The sequence below is a fragment of the Macaca thibetana genome, chromosome 19 (assembly GCF_024542745.1).
Source record: "Macaca thibetana thibetana isolate TM-01 chromosome 19, ASM2454274v1, whole genome shotgun sequence".
Classification (NCBI taxonomy): Eukaryota; Metazoa; Chordata; class Mammalia; order Primates; family Cercopithecidae; genus Macaca; species Macaca thibetana.
Genome location: NC_065596.1, coordinates 16,128,201 through 16,150,594, shown reverse-complemented (window position 1 = coordinate 16,150,594; position 22,394 = coordinate 16,128,201). Strand labels below are relative to the sequence as shown.

Here is a 22,394-nt window from a genome sequence, read left to right as displayed (position 1 = left end):
TTGCAGTGAGCTGAGATTGCGCCGCTGCACTCCAGCCTGTGCAACAAAGCGAGACTGTCTCAAAAACAGAACAAAACAAAACAAAAACACGAAATCCTAGAAATAGCTCTGTGATATGGGAGCTATAATCATTGTTCCCACAATGAAAAATAAACTTCATTCATTCATCTATACTTTAGTATTGTTGATAGATTTTATTTTTTAACCCAGGTGTGGTGGCTCACATATATAATCCCAACACTTTGGGAGGCTGAGGCAGGCAGATCACTTGAGGTCAGGAGTTCAAGACCAGCCTGGCCGCCAGGCATGTTGGCTCACTCCTGTAATCCCAGCACTTTGGGAGGCCAAGGTGGGTGGATCACGAGGTCAAGAGATCGGGATCATCCTGGCTAACATGGTGAAACCCTGTCTCTACTAAAAATACAAAAAATTAGCCGGGCATGGTGGTGGACGCCTGTAGTCCAGCTACTTGGGAGGTGGAGGCAGGAGAATGGCGTGAACCCGGGAAGCAGAGCTTGCAGTGAGCCAAGACCATGCCACTGCACTCCAGCTGGGGCAACAGAGCGAGACTCCATTTCAAAAAATAAAAAATAAACCAGCCTGGCCAACATGGTGAAACCCCGTCTCTTCTAAAACTACAAAAATTAGTTGGGCTTGGTGGCGCCTGTAATCCCAACTACTTGGGACCTGAGGGAGGAGAATCACTTGAACCGGGGAAGCAGAGGTTGCAGTGAGCCAAGATCGCGCCATTGCACTCCAACCTGGGCAACAAAAGCCAAACTCCATTTAAAAAAAAAAAAAAAAAAAAATGTTCTAAACTGAGATTGGAGTGATGGGCAACAGAGTGAGACTGTCTCAAAAAAAAAAAAAAAAAAAGACTTTATCTTTTAGAAAAATTTAAACCTGGCACAGTGGCTCACACCTATAATCCCAGCAGTTTGGGAGGCTGAGGTGGGAGGATCTCTTGAGGCCTGGAGTTTGAGACCAGCGCAGGTAATATGACAAGACCCCCCATCTCTAGCAAAAATTTAAAAAATTTGCTGGGTGTGGTAGGACGCACCTGTGCTCCCAGGTACTGAGGAGGCTGAGGTGGGAGGGCTGGTTAAGTCTGGGAGGTCAAGGCTACAGTGAACTGTGATTGCACCACTGCCGTCCATTCTGGGTGACAGAGTGTGACCTTATCTCAAAATAAATAAATAAATAAAATAAAAATTTTAGATTTACAGAAATACTGCCAAAGTAGTAGTAGAGAGTTACCAGGCCTGGTGCAGTGGCAGGTGCTTATAATCCCAGCTACTTGGGAGGCTAAGGTGGGAGGATCTCTGAGCCCAGGAGTTGCAGAACACCCTGGGCAACATAGCCAGACCCTGTCCTTTTTTTTCTTTTTCTTTTTTTTTTTTTGAGACCAAGTCTCACTCTATCGCCCATGGAGTGCAGTGGTGTGATCTCAGCTCACTGCAATCTGCGTATCCTGGGTTCAAGTGATTCTCCTGCCTCAGCCTCCCGAGTAGCTGGGATTATATGCACCCACCACCACACCCAGATAATTTTTATATTTTTAGTAGAGATGAGTTTTCACCATGTTGGCCAGGCTGGTCTCCAACTCCTGACCTCAGGTGATCCACCTGCTTTGGCTTCCCAAAGTGCTGGGATTACAGGCGTGAGACCTGACCCTGTGTTAAAAACAAACAAAAAACCAGAATTACCATTATTCCCTATTAGTTAAATATTTTAGTTACAAATGAGTAACACATTGGTAACAAATTAATAATGATAATTTGTTGCAATTAATAGACCAATACTGATACTTTGCTATTAACTGAAGGTCAGAGTTTATTTAGTCTTCCTTTGTGTTGCCCTAGTATCTTTTTTCTCTTCCAGGGTCCTACCCAGGAGACCATCTCACTTTTTTTTTTTCTTTTTGAGATGGAGTCTCGCTCTGTCACCTGGACTGGAGTGCAGTGGTGTGATCTCGGCTCACTGCAGCCTTCACCTCCTGGGTTCAAGTGATCCTTCTGACTCAGCCTCCCAAGTAGCTCAGTCTACAGGGACCCACCATCATGCCCGGCTAATTTTTGTATTTTTAGTAGAGACGGGGTTTTGCCATGTTGGCCAGGCTGGTCTTGAACTCCTGACCTCAAGTGATCCACCTGCCTCGGCCTCCCAACGTGCTGGGATTACAGGCGTAAGCCACCGCGCCCAACCAGTTCATCTCACTTTCAGTTCTCTTACCTCATTAGGCTCTTCTTAGCTGTGACAGATTCTCAAACTTCCCTAATTTGTGATGACCTTGACAGTTTTGAGGAGTGCCAGTCAGGTATTTTGGTAAGAATGTCCCTCTTTTGGAATTTATGTGGCATTTTTCTCATAAGAGTGGGATGACATGTTTTTGGCAGCAAGATCAAGGAAGTAAAGTGCCATTTTCATCACACCATATCAAGGGTACAGCCTATCAAATTTATTGTTTTTTTATTTAAAGACACAGGGTCCCGGCCGGGCACTGTGGCTCACACCTCTAATCCTAGCCCTTTGGGAGATAGAGGCAGGTGGATCACTTGAGGTCAGGAATTCGAGACCAGCCTGGCCAACATGGTGAAACCCCATCTCTACTAAAAAAGTACAAAAATTAGCTGGATGTGGTGGTGTGCACCTGTAGTCCCAGCTACTCTGGAGGCTGAGGCATGAAAATTGCTTGAACCTGGGTAGTGGAGGTTGTAGTGAGCCAAGATTGTGCTGCTACACTCCAGCCTGGGGACTACAGGTGTGCACCACCATGCCCAGCTAATTTTGTATTTTTTAGTAGAGATGGGTTTTCACCGTGTTGACCAGGCTGGTGTTGAACTCCAGACCTCAGGTGATCCTCCCGTCTTGTTCTCCCAAAGTGCTGGCATTACAGGCATGAGCCACTGTGCCCAGCCCTCCTCTTTTTTTTTTGGAATACGGTGGAAGGAAGTCACTTTATGTAACCCACACCTAAGTTGTGGGAAGTTATACTCTATTTCTTTAAGGGTAGACTGTCTACATAATTTTTTTTTTTTTTTTAATTTTAGAGACAGAGTCTGGCTGTGTTGCCCAGGCTGGAGTGCAGTGGTGTGATCATGGCTCACTGCAGCCTCAACTTCCTGGGCTCAAGGGATCCTTCTGCCTCAGCCTCTAGTAGCTGGGACTACAGGTGTGTGTCATCACATCTGGCTACTTTTTGTATATTTTTGTAGAGGTGGGATCTCACTGTGTTGCTCAGGCTAGTCTGGAACTCCTGGCCTCAAGCACTCCTCCCACCTTGGCCTCCCAAAGTTCTGGGGTTACGATTTACATCACTGCATCTGGCCCACATAAATTATTATTTTTTAAGCTTGTCCACAGCTGAAACATAAGTTTTCTAGAATCCTTCCACGTGGGAGATTTATGTCACTCTCCCCCATGTATTAGGTCATTGAATTATATCAGGATGGAATGCTATATATTTATTTATTTTATTTTATTTTTTATTTTTAAATTTTTTTTGAGACGGAATCTCCCTCTGTCGCCCAGGCTGGAGTGCAGTGACTAGATCTCGGCTCACTGCAAGCTCCGCCTCCCGGCTCCCTCTGTCGCCCAGGCTGGGGTGCAGTAACTAGATCTCGGCTCACTGCAAGCTCCGCCTCCCGGGTTTACACCATTCTCCTGCCTCAGCCTGCCAAGTAGCTGGGACTACAGGTGCCCACCACCTCACCCAGCTAGTTTTTTGTATTTTTTGGTAGAGACGGGGTTTCACCGTGTTAGTCAGGATGGTCTCGATCTCCTGACCTCGTGATCCGCCCATCTCGTCCTCCCAAAGTGCTGGGATTACAGGCTTGAGCCACCGCGCCCGGCCTATTTATTTTATTTTGCTTTTGAGATGGAGTTTTGCCCTTGTTGCCCAGGCTGGAATACAATGGCATGATCTCAGCTCACCACAACCTCTGCCTCCCAGGTTCAAGCGATTCTCCTGCCTCAGCCTTCCAAGTAGATGGGATTACAGGCATGTGCCACCTTGCCCGGCTAATTTTGTATTTTTAGTAGAGACGGGGTTTCTCCACGTTGGTCAGGCTGGTCTTGAACTCCCGACCTTAGGTGATCCGCCTGCCTCGGCCTCCAAAAGTGCTGGAATTATCGGCATAAGCCACCACGCCTGGCCTGGATGTTTATTTTATGCTTTGTGTTATAACCCAATACTACTGTATTTTGTCAGTCAAATTGTTCCGGCTTTGGCCATCTACCACTCTTTAATTTGGCTTCTGTGGCCCTCTGACATATTCCCATCAATGTGTTTTTCAGTGGTTTTTTTGTTTATTTGTTTTATTCGAAGCAGTTGCTTACTTTGTGGCAACACAAAATGCTGCAGGCCTATCTTGTATATTTCTGCCCTTTGTCCTAGAAGCAGCCATGTCTCCAAGGGGGCCCTGGTTCCTTTTAGTAGAGAATGGTATTGAAAGCCAGGATCTGGGGCACCAGGAGTGCTTGTTGCTACTGGAATGTTGTTTCTTTAAATCTTTAGATTACCAGTAGCTTTTTCTTTTTTTTTTTTTTAAGACAGGGTCTCACTATATTGCCCAGGCTGGAGTGCAGTGGTGCCATCTTGGCTCACTGCAGCCTAAACCTCCTGGACTCAAGCCATCCTCCCACCTCAGTGTCCCAAGTAGCTGGGACTATAGGCGTGTGCCACCATGCCCACCTAAATTTTTGCATTTTTTGTAGAGACAGGGTTTTACCATGTTGCTCAGCCTGGTCTCGAACTCCTGAGCTCAAGTGATCCAACCACCTTGGTCTCTCGAAGTGCTGCGATTACAGGCGTGAACCACCAAACCCAGTATCAATAGCTCTTTTCTTTTTCTTTTTCTTTTTTCTTTCCTTTTTTTTTTGTTTTTTTGTTTTTTTGGTTTTTTGTGAAAGGGTCTGCACTCACCAGCTGTGTGACCTTGGCGAGTCATTTAATCTCTCTGAGTTTCAGCTTCCTCATCTCTAAAATGTCTAAAATGGGGGTGGGCCAGATGTGGTGGCTCACACCTGTAGTCCCAGCACTTTGGGAGGCTGAGGTGGGCAGATCATTTGAGGCTAAGAGTTCAGACCAGCCTGGCCAATATGGTAAAACCCCATCTCTACTAAAAGTAAAAAAATTAGCCAGGCATGGTGGTACACACCTGTAATGCCAGCTACTCTGGAGGCTGAGATAAGAGAATCACTTGAACCCGAGAAGGGGAGGTTGCAGTGAGCCAAGATGGTGCCACTGCACTCCAGTCTGGGCAACAGCGAGACTCTGTCTCCAATAAATAAAAATAAAATAAGGCTGGTGTGGTGGCACACGCCTGTAATCATAGCACATTGGAGGCCAAGGCAGGCGGATCACCTGAGGTTGAGAGTTCGAGATCAGCCTGACCAACATGGAGAAACCCTGTCTCTACTAAAAATACAAAATCAGCCGGGTGTGGTGGTGGGTGCCTGTAATCCCAGCTACTCGGGAGGCTGAGGCTGGAGAATCGCTTAAACCTGGGAGGCGGAGGTTGCGGTAAGCCAAGAGCGCGCCATTGCACTCCAGCCTGGGAGACAAGAGTGAAACTCGGTCTCTAAAAATAAAAATGAAATAAATAAAACGGGGGTTATCATAGTCCAGGTGATCCTTGAACAACCCGGGTCCTACATCTGAACCGTACAGGTCCACTTACAAGTGGATTTTCTTCCACTTCTGCCACCTGTGAGACAGCAAGACCAACCCCTCCTCCTCCTCCTCCTCCTCCTCCTCCTCAGCCTACTCCAAGTGAAGACGACACGAAGACCATTATGATCCACTACCACTTAATGAATGATGAATGTATTTTCTCTTCCTAATGATTTTTTTTTTTTTTTTTGAGACAGTCTCGCTGTATTCCCCAGGCTGGAGTACAGTGGTATGATCTTGGCTCACTGCAACCTCCACCTCCTGGGTTCAAGCGATTCTCCTGCCTCAGTCTCCTGAGTAGCTGGGATTACAGGCGTCTGCCACCATGCCCGGCTAATTTTGGTATTTTTAATAGAGCCTGGGTTTCACTATGTTGGCCAGGCTGGTCTCAAACTCCTGACCTCATGTGATCCGCCTGACTTGGCCTCCCAAAGTGCTGGGATTCCAGGCATGAACCACCTCGCCTGGCCTCTTCCTAATGATTTTTTAAAGTACGTCTTGTTTTCTCTATCTTCCTTTATCATAAAAATATACGATACAAATAAAATACAGAATATGTGTTAATGGACTGTATATGTTATGAGTAAGGTTTCTGGTCAACAGTGGGCTATTGGTGGTTAAATTTTGGGGCAGTGTGTATAAGGGTCAGGCGCACTTCCTGAGGGCACTGTGAGAACTAAATTGACCCACTTTTACAATCTTTGGAACCAAGGGCAGGTGCTGGGGCTCACACCTGTAATTCCAGCACTTAGGGAGGCTGAGGCAGGAAGATCCTTGAGGCCAAGAGTTTGAGACCAGACTGGACAATAAAGCAAGACTCCGTCTCTACAAAAATTTTTAAAACTTAACCAGGCGGCCGGGCACAGTGGCTCACACCTGTAATCCCAGCACTTTGGGAGGCCGAGGCAGGCAGATCACAAGGTCAGGAGATCGAGACCATCCTGGCTAACACGGTAAAACCCCATCTCTACCAAAAATACAAAAAATTAGTCGGGCATGGTGGCGTGCGCCTGTAGTCCCAGCTGCTGGGGAGGCTGAGGCAGGAGAATGGTGTGAACCCGGGAGGCAGAGCTTGTAGTGAGCCGGGATCGTGCCACTGCACTCCAGCCTGGGCGACAAAGCAAGACTCTGTCTCAAAAAACAAAAACAAAAAAACTTAACCAGACGTGCTGGCGTGTGCCTGTAGTCCCAGCTAGTCAGGTGACTGAGGTGGGAGGATCCCTTGAGCTCAGAAGTTTGAGGTTGCCGTGAGCCGTGATCATGCCACTGCACTCCAACCTGGGTGACAGCAAGACCCTGTCTCTAAAAAAAATTTTCTAAAAAAACAAAACCCAGGTCTGCTTGGTCTCAAAGATCTTTATTTGCCTGCTCTGATTGTGAGATAGGAAGTTCCTGTCTGGTTTTGCTTTTCTTTTTGTGATGGAGTCTGTCTCTGTCATCCAGGCTGGAGTGCAGTGGCACAATTTCGGCTCACTGTAACCTCCACTGATAGTGGATTACACTTTTATTTTTAGTTTTTTATGAGATGGAGTTTTGGTCTTGTTGCACAGGCTAGAGTGCAATGGCAAGATCTCAGCTCACTGCAACCTCCGCCTCCCGGGTTCAAGCAATTCTTCTGCCTCAGCCTCTCAGGTAGCTGGGATTACAGGCACGCACACCCACGCTTGGCTAATTTTTTTGTATTTTTAGTAGAGACATGGTTTTGCCATGTTGGCCAGGCTAGTCTCGAACTCCTGACCTCAAGTGGTCTACCCGCCTTGGCCACCCAAAGTGTTACAGGCATGAGTCACCGCGTCTGGCTCTGTTTTCCTTTTTTTTTTTTTTTTTTTTTTTTTATCAGAAGCATAGTTTTGATCCTAGGAAGTAGGAATCAATCGGCAATGGTAGTTCGGGGTTTTCTTGCCGTCCCTCTCAGTCCCTGTCCGTTCCTTCAGCATAAGCTGTTGTGAGTCCAGGAGGTTAGGAGACACAGAAGCTGACTGAGCCCAAGTCCCTGCTGTAGAGGATATCACTGCCCTGAGGCAAAGACGGACACATGGACACATAAATCCACCCAGCGTGACGAGGGATGGGCACAGATCGGCCTCCCATGGAGGGCAGTGTCGGGGCCACATTAATCCATGAGGAAGGGTCGGCCGGGCAGAGAAGAGAAGTGGGGAGTTCCAGACAGAGGGACTGGCAGGAGCAATGGCACAGAGCCGTTTCATTTTATTTATTTTATTTTATTTTAATTTTAGACAGGGCCTCACTCTGTTGCCTAAGCTGGAATGCCATGGTGTGATCATGGCTCACTGCAGCCTCAGCCTCCTGGGCTCTTTTTTTTTTTTTTTTAAGAGATAGGGTCTTGTTCTGTCACCCAGGCTGGAGTGCAGTGGCATGATCACAGTTCACTACAGCCTCAAAACTTTTGTCAGGGAGGATCATTTGGGGAGCAGGGGCGCTGGTTCGGAGGGGAGATCACAGTGAGGTGTCACTGACCTTGAGGAGCCCTGGAAAGTCGGGCAGAGAAGCTCTGATGTGATCCCATAACCCATGTAGTCAACCCACTACAGCCCGATGCGGCCCATGCCTGTTTTCCAATGGCCCGTGAGCCAAGAATGATTTTTCCACGGTTGGAAAACTAACAGTAGTATTTTGTGACATGTGAAAAATACATGAAATGCAAGTTTCGGTGTCCATAAAGCTTGCCAGTAACACAGCCATGCCTCTCCTTTGTGTGTGGCCAGGGGACGCTCTTGAGCTGCCACAGAGGTGGAAGTTGTGCAGACAGGACCCGCTTTATGGATGTGCAAACTGCATCACGCAGGGCTCTGCCCTTCCACTGTCCCCGTTCTGAAGTTCTTTATAGTTTATGACTGAAGGGCCCTGCGTTTTTATTTTGCGTCAGGCCATGGAAATTATATAGCCGGCCCTAGCAACAGAGGACACGTACCCTACAAAGCCCCAAATATTTGCTATCAGACCCTTTTCAGGAAACATTGGTGGATCCCGTCTCCCCCCCACCCCAGAGGTTTCTATGTCCTGATACCCTGGAACCAATTAATATGGTACATCACATGGCAGGCTTAAGGGTCTTTTTTTTTTTTTTTTTTTAAGAGATAGGGTCTGGCCGGGCACGTTGGCTCACTCCTGTAATCCCAGCACTTTGGGAGGCCAGGGCAGGTGGATCACGAGGTCAGGAGATCGAGACCATCCTGGCTAACATGGTGAAACCCCGTCTCTACTAAATATATAAAAAATTAGCCAGGCGTGGTGGCGGGCGCCTGTAGTCCCAGCTACTTGGGAGGCTGAGGCAGGAGAATGGCGTGAACCCGGGAGGCGGAGCTTACAGTGAGCCGAGATCGTGCCACTGCACGCTGGCCTGGTCAACAGAGCGAGACTCCATCTCAAAAAAAAAAAAAAAAGAGAGATAGGGTCTTGCTCTGTCACCCAGGCTGGAATGCAGTGGCATGATCACAGTTCACTACAGCCTCAAAACTTTTGAGCTCAAGCAATCCTCCTGGCTTAGCCTCCTGAGTAGCTGGGGCTACAGACATAATCCCCAGCTAATTTAAAAAAATTTTTTTAGAAATGGGGTCTCACTATGTTGCCCAAGCTGGTTTTATTGAACTCCTGGCTTCAAACGATACTCCCAACTCAGCCTCCCAGTGTTGGGATTATAGGTGTGAGCCACTGTGCCCAACCTGGTTAAAGATTTTGAGATGGGCCAGGCATGGTGACTCATGCCTGTAATTCCAGCACTTTGGGAGGCTGAGGTGAGTGGATCACCTGAGGCCAGGAGTTTGAGACCAGCCTGGCCAACATGCTGAAACCCTGTCTACTAAAAATACAAAAATTGGCCAGCTATGGTGGCACACGCCTGTAGTCCCAGCTACTTTGGAGGCTGGGGTTGCTGTGAGCCGAGGTTGCACCACTGCACTTCAGCCTGGGCAACAGAGCAAGACTCCATCTCAAAAAAAAAAAAAAAAAAAAAAAGATCTTGAGATGGGAGATCATTCTGGATGATCTGGGTGACCCAATGTCATCACAGGGTCCTTATAAGAAGGAGGCAGGAGGATCAGAATCAGAGATTGGAAGAGGCTGCACTGCCAGCTTGAAGGTGGTGGAAGGGGCCACAAGCCAAGGAATTCAGACGGCCTCTAGATGTTGGGAAATGCAGGGAAATGGATCCTCCCTTGGAGCCTCTAGAAGGAGCCAGCCCTGCGCACACCTTGATTTTAGAACCTAGTAAGAACTAATTTCAGACTTCTGACCGCAGGATTGTAAGATAATAAAAATATACTGCTTTGGGCTGGATGCGGTGGCTTACATCTGTAATTCCAGCACTTTTGGGAGGCTGAGATGGACAGATTGCTTGAGCTCAGGAGTTTGAGACTAGCCTGGGCAATATGGTGAAACCCCATCTGTACAAAAAATAAAATTAGCTCGGCGTGGTGGCACATGCCTGTAGTCCTAGCTACTTGGGAGACCAAGGTGGGAAGATGGACTGAGCCCATGAGACTGAGGCTGCAGTGAGCCATGATCGCACCATGGCATTCCAACCTGGGCAATAGAGTGAGGCCCTGTCTAAAATTAAAATAAATAAAATAAATAACATAAAATAGTTGTTTTAAGTCACCAGGGTTGTGGTTGTTTGTTACAGTAGCCGCAGAAAAATAAAGGGGGTGGGCATTGAAAATTTATTGGCTGGGTGTGGTGGCTCACGCCTGTAATCCCAGCACTTTGGGAGGCTGAGGCTGGTGATCACTTGAAGTCAGGAGTTCAAGGCCAGCCTGGCCAACATGGTGAAACCCCATCTCTACTAAAAATACAAAAATTAGCCGGGCTTGGTGGCGGGTGCCTGTAATTCCAGCTACTTGGGAGGCTGAGGCAGGAGAATTGCTTGAACCCAGGAGGTGGAGGTTGCAGTGAGCCGAGACTATGCCACTGCATTCCAACCTGGGCGACAAGAGTGAAACTCCATCTCAAACAATATATATAAAAATACAAATACAAAAATTAGCCAGGCATGGCGGAACATGCCTGTAATCCCAGCAACTCAGGAGGCTGAGGCAGAAGAAAAGCAGGAGAATCGCTTGAACCCAGGAATCGGAGTTTGCTGTGAGCTGAGATTGTGCCCCTGCAATCCAGCCTGGACGGCAGTGAGATCTGTCTTAAACAAACAAACAAAGAATTTATCTTTTAGCTGAAAGAGTTTAAAACTGAGAGACTGCCGGGCGCGGTGGCTCACGCCTGTAATCCCAGCACTTTGGGAGGCTGAGGCGGGCGGATCACGACGTCAGGAGATTGAGACCACCCTGGCTAACACGGTGAAACCCCGTCTCTACTAAAAATACAAAAAATTAGCTGGGCATGGTGGCGGGCGCCTGTAGTCCCAGCTACTCGGGAGGCTGAGGCAGGAGAATGGTGTGCATCCGGGAGGCAGAGCTTGCAGTGAGCCGAGATTGCGCCACTGCACTCCAGCCTGGGCGACAGAGCGAGACTCTGTCTCAAAAAAAAAAAAAACAAAAAAAACCTGAGAGACTTATATGATTCTCTCCTTTTTTTTTTTCTGAGACAGAGTTTCTCCCTTGTTGCCCAGGCTGGAGTGCAATGGCGTGATCTTGGCTCACCGCAACCTCTGCCTCCTGGGTTCAAGCAATTCTCCTGCCTCAGCCTCCCGAGTAGCTGGGATTACAGGCATGTGCCACCACGCGGGGCTAATTTTGTATTTTTAGTAGAGATGGGGTTTCTCCGTGTTGATCAGGCTGGTCTCGAACTCCCAACCTCAGGTGGTCTAACTACCTCGGCTTTCCAAAGTGCTGGGATTACAGGCATGAGCCATGTCACCTGGCCCTCTCTATCTCTTTCTTTCTTTCTCTTTCCCTTCCTTCCTTCCTTTTGTTTTTCCTCCTTCCCTCCTTTCTTTCTCTTTCTCTCCCCTCCGTCCCTCCCTCCCTCCCTTCCTTCCTTTCTTCTTTCCTTTTTTCCTTCTTTCCACAGGAACCTGGGGCAAGTAGAAGATACAACATGAGAAGTGGGGAGGCCTCCAGGGAGGCCATCTAGACAACTGAAGGAGGGATGGCAGAGTGGACTGGTGGCCGGAGGAGTGCTGGAGGGTTCTGGAGAGAAGGAGGCTGATTCCAGATGTCTAAGATGTGGGGTAAGCAGGACCCTGAGTGACCAGTGAAATGTGAAGAAGGTGGCAGCCAGGTCAATTAGAGACAGATGTGGGGGAAAGCCATTCTGTCTCAAAATTCTGGAGAGTTCCATATACCGGATGGAGTTACTCTGGGGACATCATCAGAAATGGGTGTGCCTGTCAGGCGAGCAGTTCACTGGTCAGCCCCCACACAGAGCCAAGGCATCACAGCCCACCCCAGTTCACTGTCCATTCTGAAAACAGAAGCCGGGCAAGCTCCAAAAAGCTGGAAGAACCTTCTAGAAGCCCTGTGTTCTTCTGAGGCCCAATTTCAATCCAATGCCACCTCAAGCACCAGTGAAATCGGTCATAGGAGAAGATTAGAGGCTTTATGTTTTTTCTCAGGCAGTTGAGTTTATTTTCAGGTTAGCAGCAGTTTGGAGTTCACTTCCTGGATGAGATCAGAGTTGGAGGGGCAGGTGGCCACGGTGTTACTGTGTGAAGAGTCCTTGCAGCCACGGCTCATTGGCAGTTCTACCTTGTGCACAGTTCTGACCTGAAGAGGCTGGCCCCGGAGCAGACACAGGAATACCAGGCTTACTTACTTTATTTATTTATTTATTTTTGAGATGGAGTCTCACTCTGTCGCTAGGCTGGAGTGCAGTGGCATGATCTCGGCTCACTGCAACCTCCGCCTCCTGGGTTCAAGCGATTCTCCTGCCTCACCCTCCCAAGTGGCTGGGATTACAGTTACGTGCCACCACACCCAGCTAATTTTTATATTTTTAGTAGAGATGGGGGTTTCACCATGTTGGCCAGGATGCTCTTGATCTCCTGACCTCGTAATCCACCTGCCTCGGCCTCCCAAAGTGCTGGGATTATAGGTGTGAGCCACTGCGCCTGGCCTATTTGTTTAAGACAGAGTCTTGCTCTGTCGCCCAGGCTACAGTGCAGTGGCACGATCTCAGCTCACTGCAACCTCGTGTCCCAGATTCAAGCAATTTTCTTGCTTCAGCCTTCTGAATGGTTGAGATTACAGGCACCCACCACCATACCCGGCTAATTTTTTTGTATTTTTAGCAGAGATGGGGTTTCACCATGTTGGGCAGTCTGGTCGAGAACTCCTGATCTCAAATGATCCACCTGCCTCAGCCTCCTAAAGTGCTGGGATTACAGGTGTGAGCCACCGCGCCTGGCCACCATGCTTGACTTTAGGAATTACTTAACTTTCCCCAGCCGCAGTTTGTTTATTTGTACAAGGCAAGCAGTACTGGTGCCACCACCTCAAAAGCCTGTTTAAAGCAGGAACCCAGCAGGGCACTTAACGCACCTTCTTGGTGGCCGTCCAGTAAACAGCATGGGGGTCAGTGACCCAGAGGGCAGCACAGACCTCTCCACTGCTTGTCACAGAATTGCAGCCTCTCTAACACCACACGCAAGATAACACAGGTCACTGGCCTGAGCTAGCTTGGGACGTTTTCCAGAGTTCACTTTCTGGATCCTAACTATAACCCTTCCATTCCTTTTTCTTTCTTTCTTTCTTTCTTTTTCTTTCGTTCTCATCTTTTTCTTTCTCTCTTTTCTTTCTTTTTCTTTTTCTTTCTTTCTTTTTCTTTCTCTTTTTTCTTTCTTTCTTTTTCTTTCTCTTTTTCTTTTTCTTTCCTTCTTTCTTTCTCTTTCTCTTTCCTTCTTTCTCTTTCTCTTTTTTCTTTCTCTCTTTCTCTTTTTCTCTCTTTTTCTTTCTTTCTCTCTCTTTCTTTCTTTCTCTCTTTCTTCTTTCTCTTGCTTTCTCCTTCCTTCCTTCCTTCCTTCCCTCTTTCCCTCTCTCTCTCTTTCTCTTTCTTTCTTTGATGGAGTCTCATTCTGTCACCCAGGCTAGAGTGCAATGGCACAATCTTGGCTCACTGCAACCTCCACCTCCTGGGTTCAAGTGATGCTCCCGCCTCAGCCTCCCAAGTAGCTGGGACTACATGTGTGTGTCACCACGGCCAGCTAATTTTTGTATTTTAGTAGAGACAGTATCGCCGTGTTGGCCATGCTGGTCTCAAACCCCTGACCTCAAGTGATCTACTCATCTCGGCCTCCGAAAGTGCTGGGATTACAGGTGTGACCCACCATGCCTGGTCTCCAGAATATTTTCATCACCCCATAAAGAAACCCTGTAACCATTAGCTTGTCATTCCCCATTTCTGGAACCCACTAGTCTACTTCCTGACTCCACGGATTTTTCTACTCTGGATACTTCATACAAATGGAATCTTATCCAGTGAATTATTTTGTGTCTGGTTTCTTTCACTGAGCATGTTTTTAAGGTTCATGTGCTATTGTAGAAGGAGTTAGTACTTCATTCCTTTTTAGGGTTGAATATAATTTCATCCTATGCCGGAGGCTAAGTCAGGAGGGTTACTTGAGGCGGGGAGTTCCCTTAGGCCACATAGCAAGACTCTAACTTTAAAACATCTTTGAAAAATCAAGCCTGGGCGGAGTGGTTCATGCCTGTCATCCCAGCACATTGATGGTCCAAGGCAGGCTGATCACCTGAGGTCAGGAGCTTGAGACCAGCCTGGCCAACACGATGAAAGCCTGTCTCTACTAAAAATGCAAAAATTAGCGGGGCATGGTAGCGAGAGCCTGTAGTCCCAGCTACTCAGGAGGCTGAGGCAGGAGAATTGCTTGAACCTGGGAGGCAGAGGTTGCAGTGAGCCAAGATCGCGCCACTTTCACTCCGGCCTGGGCAACACAAAATTCCATATCAAAAAATAAAAATAAAATAAAAATTAGCTGGGGGTTGGCAGGGTGCAGTGTCTCACCCCTGTAATCTTAGCCTGTTGGGAGGCTGAGGGGGGCTGATCACCTGAGAATTGCTTGAACCCAGGAGGCGGAGGTTGCGGCAAGTGTAGTGGTGTGATCTCGGCTCACTGCCACCACCACACCCGGCTAATTTTTTGTATTTTTAAAGTAGAGACAGGGTTTCACCGTGTTAGGATGGTCTCGATCTTCCGACCTTGTGATCCACCCACCTCAGCCTCCCAAAGTGCTGGGATTCCAGGCGTGTGCACCCAGCCCCTTCTTCCTATTCTTTCAAAGCCACCAGTTGCCCTCCTATGATAACCCATTATCTATTAACCTGTGGATCTATTAACGCATGAATGGATTGATCTGTTCATGAGGCCAGAATTCTCATGACCCAGTCACCCCTTAAAGGCCCCACCTCTGTCGACACTGACTGCTACATCGAGGATTAAGTTTCACCGTGAGTTTTGGAGGGAATGAACATTGAAACTGTAGCACCAGGTGTTATCAGTCTATTAAAAGCTCATGCAAATTGATAAGCACCAAAGGTGCAAAGATCAGAAACAGACAATTCCCAGGAAGAGAAGAGGAGTCTAGGAGCCTAAGAGTGGATGTATTGGGCATCAGGGGAGGGCCTATTGGCCCAGGGTTGGTCACAGCAAGGATCATTCCAATGCTGCCAGGACCTCAACACTTGCTTTCCAAAGGGGTGGCTGCCATTTCAATTGGAGAGACCCTTTGGATAATGCATACCCAGCATATAAGAGGGTTCATAGACCAGGCGTGGTGTCTCACGCCTGTAATCCCAGCACTTTGGAAGGCTGAGGCAGGAGAATTGCTTGAGTCCGGGAGTTCAAGACCAGCCAGGGCAACATAGCAAGAACCTGTCTCTATGGAAAAAAAAAAAAAAAGGCCGGGCGCGGTGGCTCAAGCCTGTAATCCCAGCACTTTGGGAGGCCGAGACGGGCGGATCACGAGGTCAGGAGATCGAGACCATCCTGGCTAACTCGGTGAAACCCCATCTCTACTAAAAAATACAAAAAACTAGCCGGGCGAGGTGGCGGGCGCCTGTAGTCCCAGCTACTCGGGAGGCTGAGGCAGGAGAACGGGCGTGAACCCGGGAGGCGGAGCTTGCAGTTAGCTGAGATCTGGCCACTGCACTCCAGCCTGGGCGACAGAGCGGGACTCCGTCTCAAAAAAAAAAAAAAAAAAAAAAAAAAAAAAAAAAAAAAAAAGGTCGGGCCCAGTGGCTCCTGCCTGTAATCCCAGCACTTTGGGAGGCTGAGGCAGGCGGATCACCTGAGGTCAGGAGTTTGAGCTCAGTAGCTCTGTAAAAATGCAGATCACCTGAGATCAGGAGTTCGCGCTCAGTAGCTCTTTAAAAATATAATAATTAGCTGGGCATGGCAGTAATTAGCACACCTGTAATCCTGGTTACTGGAGAGGCTGAGGCATGAGAATCGCTTCATCCTGGGAGGTGGAGGTTGCAGTGAGCCTATCGTGCCATTGCACTCCAGCCTGGGCAACAGAACGAGACTCCATCTCAAAAAAAAAAAAAAAAAAAAAAGAGGGTTCATAGTCTGAGCTTGTGATTATACCACTGAAAATTACCCCTAAGCCACCTGTGGAAGGGCTGCCTGCAGGAGGACGTGTCTTAGGATCTTTAATAAGTTACCTTCTGGTTGGAAACTACCTAAATGCCCAGCACTCAGGTTGGCCCGGTAAATCATGCACCCATAGGAGTTACGGTCAGGAGGCCTGTGACCCTGTAGAGTAGTAGTGGCTCCCGAGCCCTGAGCCAAGCACTGTACTGATACCCTCAAATCCTCACAGTAACAGCCTATTCAGTTCTGTTAGCCCCATTTTACAGCAAAGGGCTGCTCTGGGGGAGGGGAGGAGCCCAGCTGGGTGGGAGATCGTGGGTTTATGGTGACATCTGTGGGTACTCCATCCAATCAAGGGCCTGAGGCTTAAGAGGCTTGAATTTGGGGAGACAGGGACACTCTAAATGGTGCAGTTAAAGCGGTGGCTTCAGGTCCAGGTGGGAGAGGAAGAAACAGCTAGGGAAAAGGGATGTATTCATCTTTTTTTTTTTTTTTGAGACAGAGTCTCGCTGTGTCGCCCAGGCTGGAGTGCAGTGGTGCAATCTTGGCTCACTGCAAGCTCCGCCTCCCGGGTTCACGCCATTCTCCTGCCTCAGCCTCCCTAGTAGCTGGGACTACAGGTGCCCGCCACCTACCATGCCCAGCTAATTTTTTGTATTTTTAGTAGAGATGGGGTTTCACCGTGTTAGTCAGGATGGTCTCGATCTTCTGACCTCATGATCCGCCCGCCTCGGCCTCCCAAAGTGCTGGGATTATAGGCGTGAGCCACCGCGCCCGGCCATATTAGTCTTTTTTTTTTTTTTGGAGACATTCTTGCTCTGTCACCTAGGCTGGGCTGGAGTGTAATGGCACGATCTCGGCTCACTGCAACCTCCGCCTGCCAGGTTCAAGCGATTCTCATGCCTCAGCCTCCCGAGTAGCTGGGATTACAGGCATGTGCCACCAAACCCGGCTAATTTTTTTATTTTCAATAAGGACAGGGTTTTCACCTTGTTGGTCAGGCTGGTCTCAAACTCTTGGGCGACAGAGATCTGCCCACCTCGGCCTCCCAAAGGGCTGAGATTACAGGCATGAACCACCGCCCAGTCTCAGTGGTCTTTCATCTGTGTTCCATCCTCATTCCCATTCAGTACCTGATGTGCTTCTGTCTTACTGGGGTGCACCCCGGGGGACGCATGACTGTGCTACAGCCCACGGGGTTTCAGCAGGGTGAGCAGAGGACCTCGGGTGGACCTTGTTACCCACACTGCTGACTCACGGGGCTCAGGCTTGGGGAGGGGTCACATGGAAATCACCTGGCTGGCCAGAGCAGTTGCAGCCACATCAGGTAGAGGGCAGGAGCCAGCAGTAGGATTGGGTGGGCCCCCGTGGGAGGGATGACCAAACCCTGAAACTAGCCTCCACCCTCCAGGGTGCAGGGGCTTCCCTGGACACAAACTTTCCTTCCTCGTCCCCTTCTTTATACCATTGCACCCGGGTTTGTTTGTCTGTTTTTAGTGACAGAGGCTTGCTCTGTCGCCCAGGATGGAGTGCAGTCCACTGCAACCTCCGCCTCCCAGATTCAAGCGATTCTCCTGCCTCAGTCTCCTGAGTAGCTGGGATTATAGGCATGTGCCACCACATCCGGCTAATTTTAAAAATTTTTTTTTTTTTTTTTTTTTTTTTTTTAGTGGAGACAGGGATTCATTATGTTGGCCAGGCTGGTCTTGAACTCCTGATCTCAAGTGATCCACCGGCCTTGGCCTCCCAAAGTGCTGGGATTACAGACATGAGCCACTGGCACCCGGCCCCTGGGGTTTTCTTTACCCAGATCCCTGCTGCCTTCCCTTCCTGTGGCTGATGTCTCCCTACCTTGTCCCCCAGAAATGCAGCTGCTTTGCCCTCAACCACAGCTCCCGCATCCAGTGCAGGGCCCGGCTCTTGACTGAGACATCAGCAAATGTGAGCCCTGCTCTCCTGGGTCACTGCAGGCTCCTTCAGGAAGGAAGCAGGGATCTGTCCCCCTTGGCATCCCCAGTGCCCCGCATGGGGGGCCTGGCACCCATGAGGCAGTCGAAGCTTGCGGACCGGATGAACAAGCAGTGAGCCCTACCTTCAAGGGCCTGTCTTGAGGACACCAGGTAGGTTTATGACATCCCAGCAGACACGAGGCCCCCAGGGACCAGTCCCTCTCCGGCACTGGCACCAGGGCCCTTGCCCCACTGGATCAGGCCTCCCAAGCTTGGGGTCCCTTTTCCAGTTGGCAAGAGAGGCACTCCACTCCTGCTCCAGCCCAAGGAGAACCTGCCAACTCCAAGGGGTGGCCAATGAGGGGATCCGTGACATAAGTCCTTCAGAGGCAGCAGGGACAAGAAGCTGTAGGGAGAATAGAGCAGGCCTGGGGTGCGAGGTGCTGGCAAGGTGCAGACCCACCACCCCAACCCAACCCCTCCTCCGCAAATCCCGTCATCTCTGCCCTGTGCCCCATGAACGAACCAGCTCCTTTCCAGCCCAGTGACCAGCACAGGCTCGAGACGTTTCCCTCAGACATTGTCTGCCTGACCACCTCTTCCAGCACAGCGAGGGGCATGGGATCCGGAGGCCAGAGCGGGCCAGGCCTAGGGGTGGGGAGAAAAACATCACTATTCTTAGATCCCTTGTCCTCCAGGGCTCGGGTCAGGCCGAGCAGTCACATTCCAGAGGTAGAAGCCATCAGCCCACACAAATGCTTCTGTTCCCTGAGGAGGCCAAGGGTCACCAGGAACTAAAATCAGCTTTTCCCAAGAAAAGCAGGAGACGGGGTGGGGGGTGGGGGCAGGGGTAGAAAGGCCAAAGGTCACCTAGTAAACACCTTCCAGCTGCCCCTGCTGGGAAACCCCCTCTGAGTCCAGACGGATGAGGACAGAAGCATTCTCACCCTCTAGGCTACCCGCTGGCTGATTCTTCCTGGTAGGGGTGGTCCTGTGCATTCTAGATTATTTAGCAGCTCTCTGGCAGCCCACCGCCGGCCCCGCCTCACCACCCCCACCTAAGCGGTGACAGCCAACTCTCTCTCCAGGCACCGCCAGGGTAGGTATTTGGGGTAGGTATTTAGGAGCCTGCTGTTCTATGGACTCTGTTCTCTCGGCCTGGAATCCTCTTCCCACATAGCACAAACCCCCACCAGCCCTGCAGTCTTCCAGAACTAAACCCACACATCACCTCGCTCAGGAAGTTTCCCGTGGACCCCCCCATCTTATGAGTTTGGCCCCCACGGATGCTGTGGTAGGTAAAATAATGCCCCCTTGGCCAGATACGGTGGCTCACACCTGTAATCCCATCACTTTGGGATGCCGAGGAGGGAAGATCGCTTGAGCCTAGGAGTTTGAGACCAGCCTGGACAACACAGCAGGACACAGTCTCTACAAAATATGTATTTTTTTTTTGAAACGGAGTCTCGCTCTATCGCCCAGGCTGGAGTGCAGTGGCCGGATCTCAGCTCACTGCAAGCTCCGCCTCGCGGGTTCACGCCATTCTTCTGCCTCAGCCTCCCAAGTAGCTGGGACTACAGGCGCCTGCCACCTCGCCCGGCTAGTTTTTTGGTTTTTTTTTAGTAGAGACGGGGTTTCACCATGTTAGCCAGGATGGTCTCGATCACCTGACCTCGTGATCTGCCTGTCTCGGCCTCCCAAAGTGCTGGGATTACAGGCTTGAGCCACCACGCCCGGCCTCTACAAAATATTTTTAAAAATTAGCTGGGGCCTGGCGCGGTGGCTCACACCTGTAATCCCAACATTCTGGGAGGCTAAGGTGGGCGGATCATGAGGTCAAGAGATCAAGACCATCCTGGCCAACATGGTTAAACCCCGTGTCTAGTAAAAATACAAAAATTAGCTGGGTGTGTTGGCATGTGCCTGTAGTCCCAGCTACTCAGGAGGCTGAGGGGGGAGAATCGCTTGAACCCAGGAAGTGGAAGTTGCAGTGAGCCGAGATTGCACCGCTGCACTCCAGCCTGGTGACAGAGCGAGACTCATATCAAAAAAAAAAAAAAAAATTAGCAGGGGCTGGTTGCAGTGGCTCATGCCTATAATCCCAGCACTTTGGGAGGCCAAGGCAGGTAGATCCCTTGATGCCAGGAGTTTGAGACCAGTCTGGCCAACAAGGTGAAACCCCAACTCTAGTAAAAATACAAAAATTAGCCAGGCGTGGTGGCACATGCCTGTAGTCCCAGTTGTATTTGAGAGGCTGAGGCAGGAGAATTGCTTGAACTCGGGTGGGGGGGTGGGGGCAGAGGTTGCAGTGCGCTGAGATTGAGCCACTGCACTTCAGCCTTGGCTACAGAGCAAGACTCTGTCTCAAAAAAAAAAAAAAAAAAAAGCTGGTCTCTCTGGCTCATGCCTGTAATCCCAGCACTTTGGGAGGCTGAGGCAAGCGGATCACGAGGTTGGGAGTTCAAGACCAGCCTGTCCAACATGGAGAAACCCTGTCTCTACTAAAAATACAAAATTAGCTGGACGTGGTGGCGCATGCCTGCAATCCCAGCTACTTGGGAGGCTGAGGCAGGAGAATCGCTTGAACTCGGGGGGCAGAGGTTGCTGCTAGATGGAGCCACTGCACTCCAGCCTTGGCTATAGAGCAAGACTCTGTCTCAGAGAAAAAAAAAAAAAAGGGAGGAGGCAGGAGGGTCACCGTCAGAAAGAGACTGGAAGAGGCCGTGCTGCTAGCTGTGAAGGTGGAGGAAGGGGCCCCAAGATGAGAGCTGTGGGTACCTCTAGAAGCTGGGAAAGGCTGTAAATGGAGCTTCCAGGAGGAACCAGCCTCATCAACGCCTTAATTTTAGGACATCTGACCTCCAGTGCTGTAAAATCATAAGTCTGTGTTGCTTTAAGCTGCTCTGTTTCTGGTCATTTGTTTCAGCAGCCACAAGAGACTCATACCAGCCTCTACTCTGCAGCCCCGAGTCAGCCCTGGAGAGCCACTGGGCAGTCAGGCTGGCATTTGCCCTTCCTGGCACGAGCTTTGTAACCTGGCAGAGCTGCTGGCCGTGACAAGCATCTCCTAGGAGATGGGGGAACTCAATGGAAAAAGGTTTCGGAGTCAGGGCTTAGGTGGACCACATTCCTTCAAGCTTTATGCCATAGAGAGCTTCGCTAGGGAGGTGGAGAAGCAGACAAAGTGACTCGTATTCTCTCCAATTTATTTATTTTATTTTCAGACGGACTCTGTCTCTGTCATCCAGGCTGGAGTACAGTGGCTTGATCTTGGCTCACTGCAACTTCCGCCTGGGTTCCGCCTGGGTTCAAGTGATTCTCCTGCCTCAGCCTCCCAAGTAGCTGGAATTACAGACATGCACCACCACACCCAGCTAGTTTTTTGGTATTTTTAGTGGAGATGGAGTTTCACCATGTTGGCTACGCTGGTCTCCAACTCCTGACCTCAAATAATCCACCTGCCTTGGCCCCCCAAAGTGCTGGGATTACAGGCATGAGCCACCATGCCCAGCCCAAATAATTTTTTTAAAAGGCCAGGCTGGTGGCTCATATCTGGAATCCCAGCACTTTGGGAGGCTGTGGTAGGAAGATCACTTGAGCCCAGGAGCCCAGGAGTTCCAGGCTGTAGTGAGTTGTGATCATGCCACTGCACTCCAGCCTGGATGACAGAGGGAGACCCTACCGCCATCCCTGCCCGCGAAAAAAGTGATTCCTATAAAGACCCAAGGGTCCAATCTTGGGTCATGGTAGCTTTGTTCTTTATTTCTTACTTTTTTTTTTTTTTTTTGAGACGGAGTCTCGCTCTGTCGCCCAGGCTGGAGTGCAGTGGCTGGATCTCCGCTCGCTGCAAGCTCTGCCTCCTGGGTTTATGCCATTCTCCTGCCTCAGCCTCCCGAGTAGCTGGGACTACAGGCACCTGCCACCTCGCCCGGCTAGTTTTTTTGTATTTTTTAGTAGAAACGTGGTTTCACCATGTTAGCCAGGATGTTCTCAATCTCCTGACCTTGTGATCCACTGGCCTCGGCCTCCTAGAGTGCTGGGATTACAGGCGTGAGCCACCGTGCCTGGCCCAGATTTTTTTGTGTTTGCGTTTTTTGTTTGTTTCTGGTTTTTGGTGGGTTTTTTTGTTTTTTTTTAGACGGAGTGTTGCTCTGTCACCCAGGCTGGAGTGCAATGGCATGATCTTGACTCACTGCAACCTCTGCCTCCTGGGTTCAAGCAATTCTCCTGCCTCCTCAGCTTCCCGAGTAGCT

General features: G+C 49.6%; 3 protein-coding genes across 6 annotated transcripts in view; 1 reads left to right on the top strand and 2 right to left on the bottom strand.

The window, feature by feature from the left end:
• ELAVL1 (ELAV like RNA binding protein 1) overlaps positions 1 to 1,011 on the bottom strand; it is a 49,659-nt gene extending 48,648 nt beyond the window's left edge. The window contains exon 1 of the mRNA XM_050770829.1: positions 1,008 to 1,011. The gene's annotated coding sequence lies outside the window, so the exon portion shown is untranslated. The remainder of the gene's footprint in view (positions 1 to 1,007) is intronic.
• Positions 1 to 19,400, bottom strand: part of TIMM44 (translocase of inner mitochondrial membrane 44) — a 108,293-nt gene extending 88,893 nt beyond the window's left edge. Inside the window, exon 1 of the mRNA XM_050770517.1 lies at positions 19,397 to 19,400. The gene's annotated coding sequence lies outside the window, so the exon portion shown is untranslated. The remainder of the gene's footprint in view (positions 1 to 19,396) is intronic.
• Positions 1 to 22,394, top strand: part of CCL25 (C-C motif chemokine ligand 25) — a 49,533-nt gene that overhangs the window by 4,842 nt on the left and 22,297 nt on the right. The gene's annotated exons all lie outside the window — the stretch shown is intronic.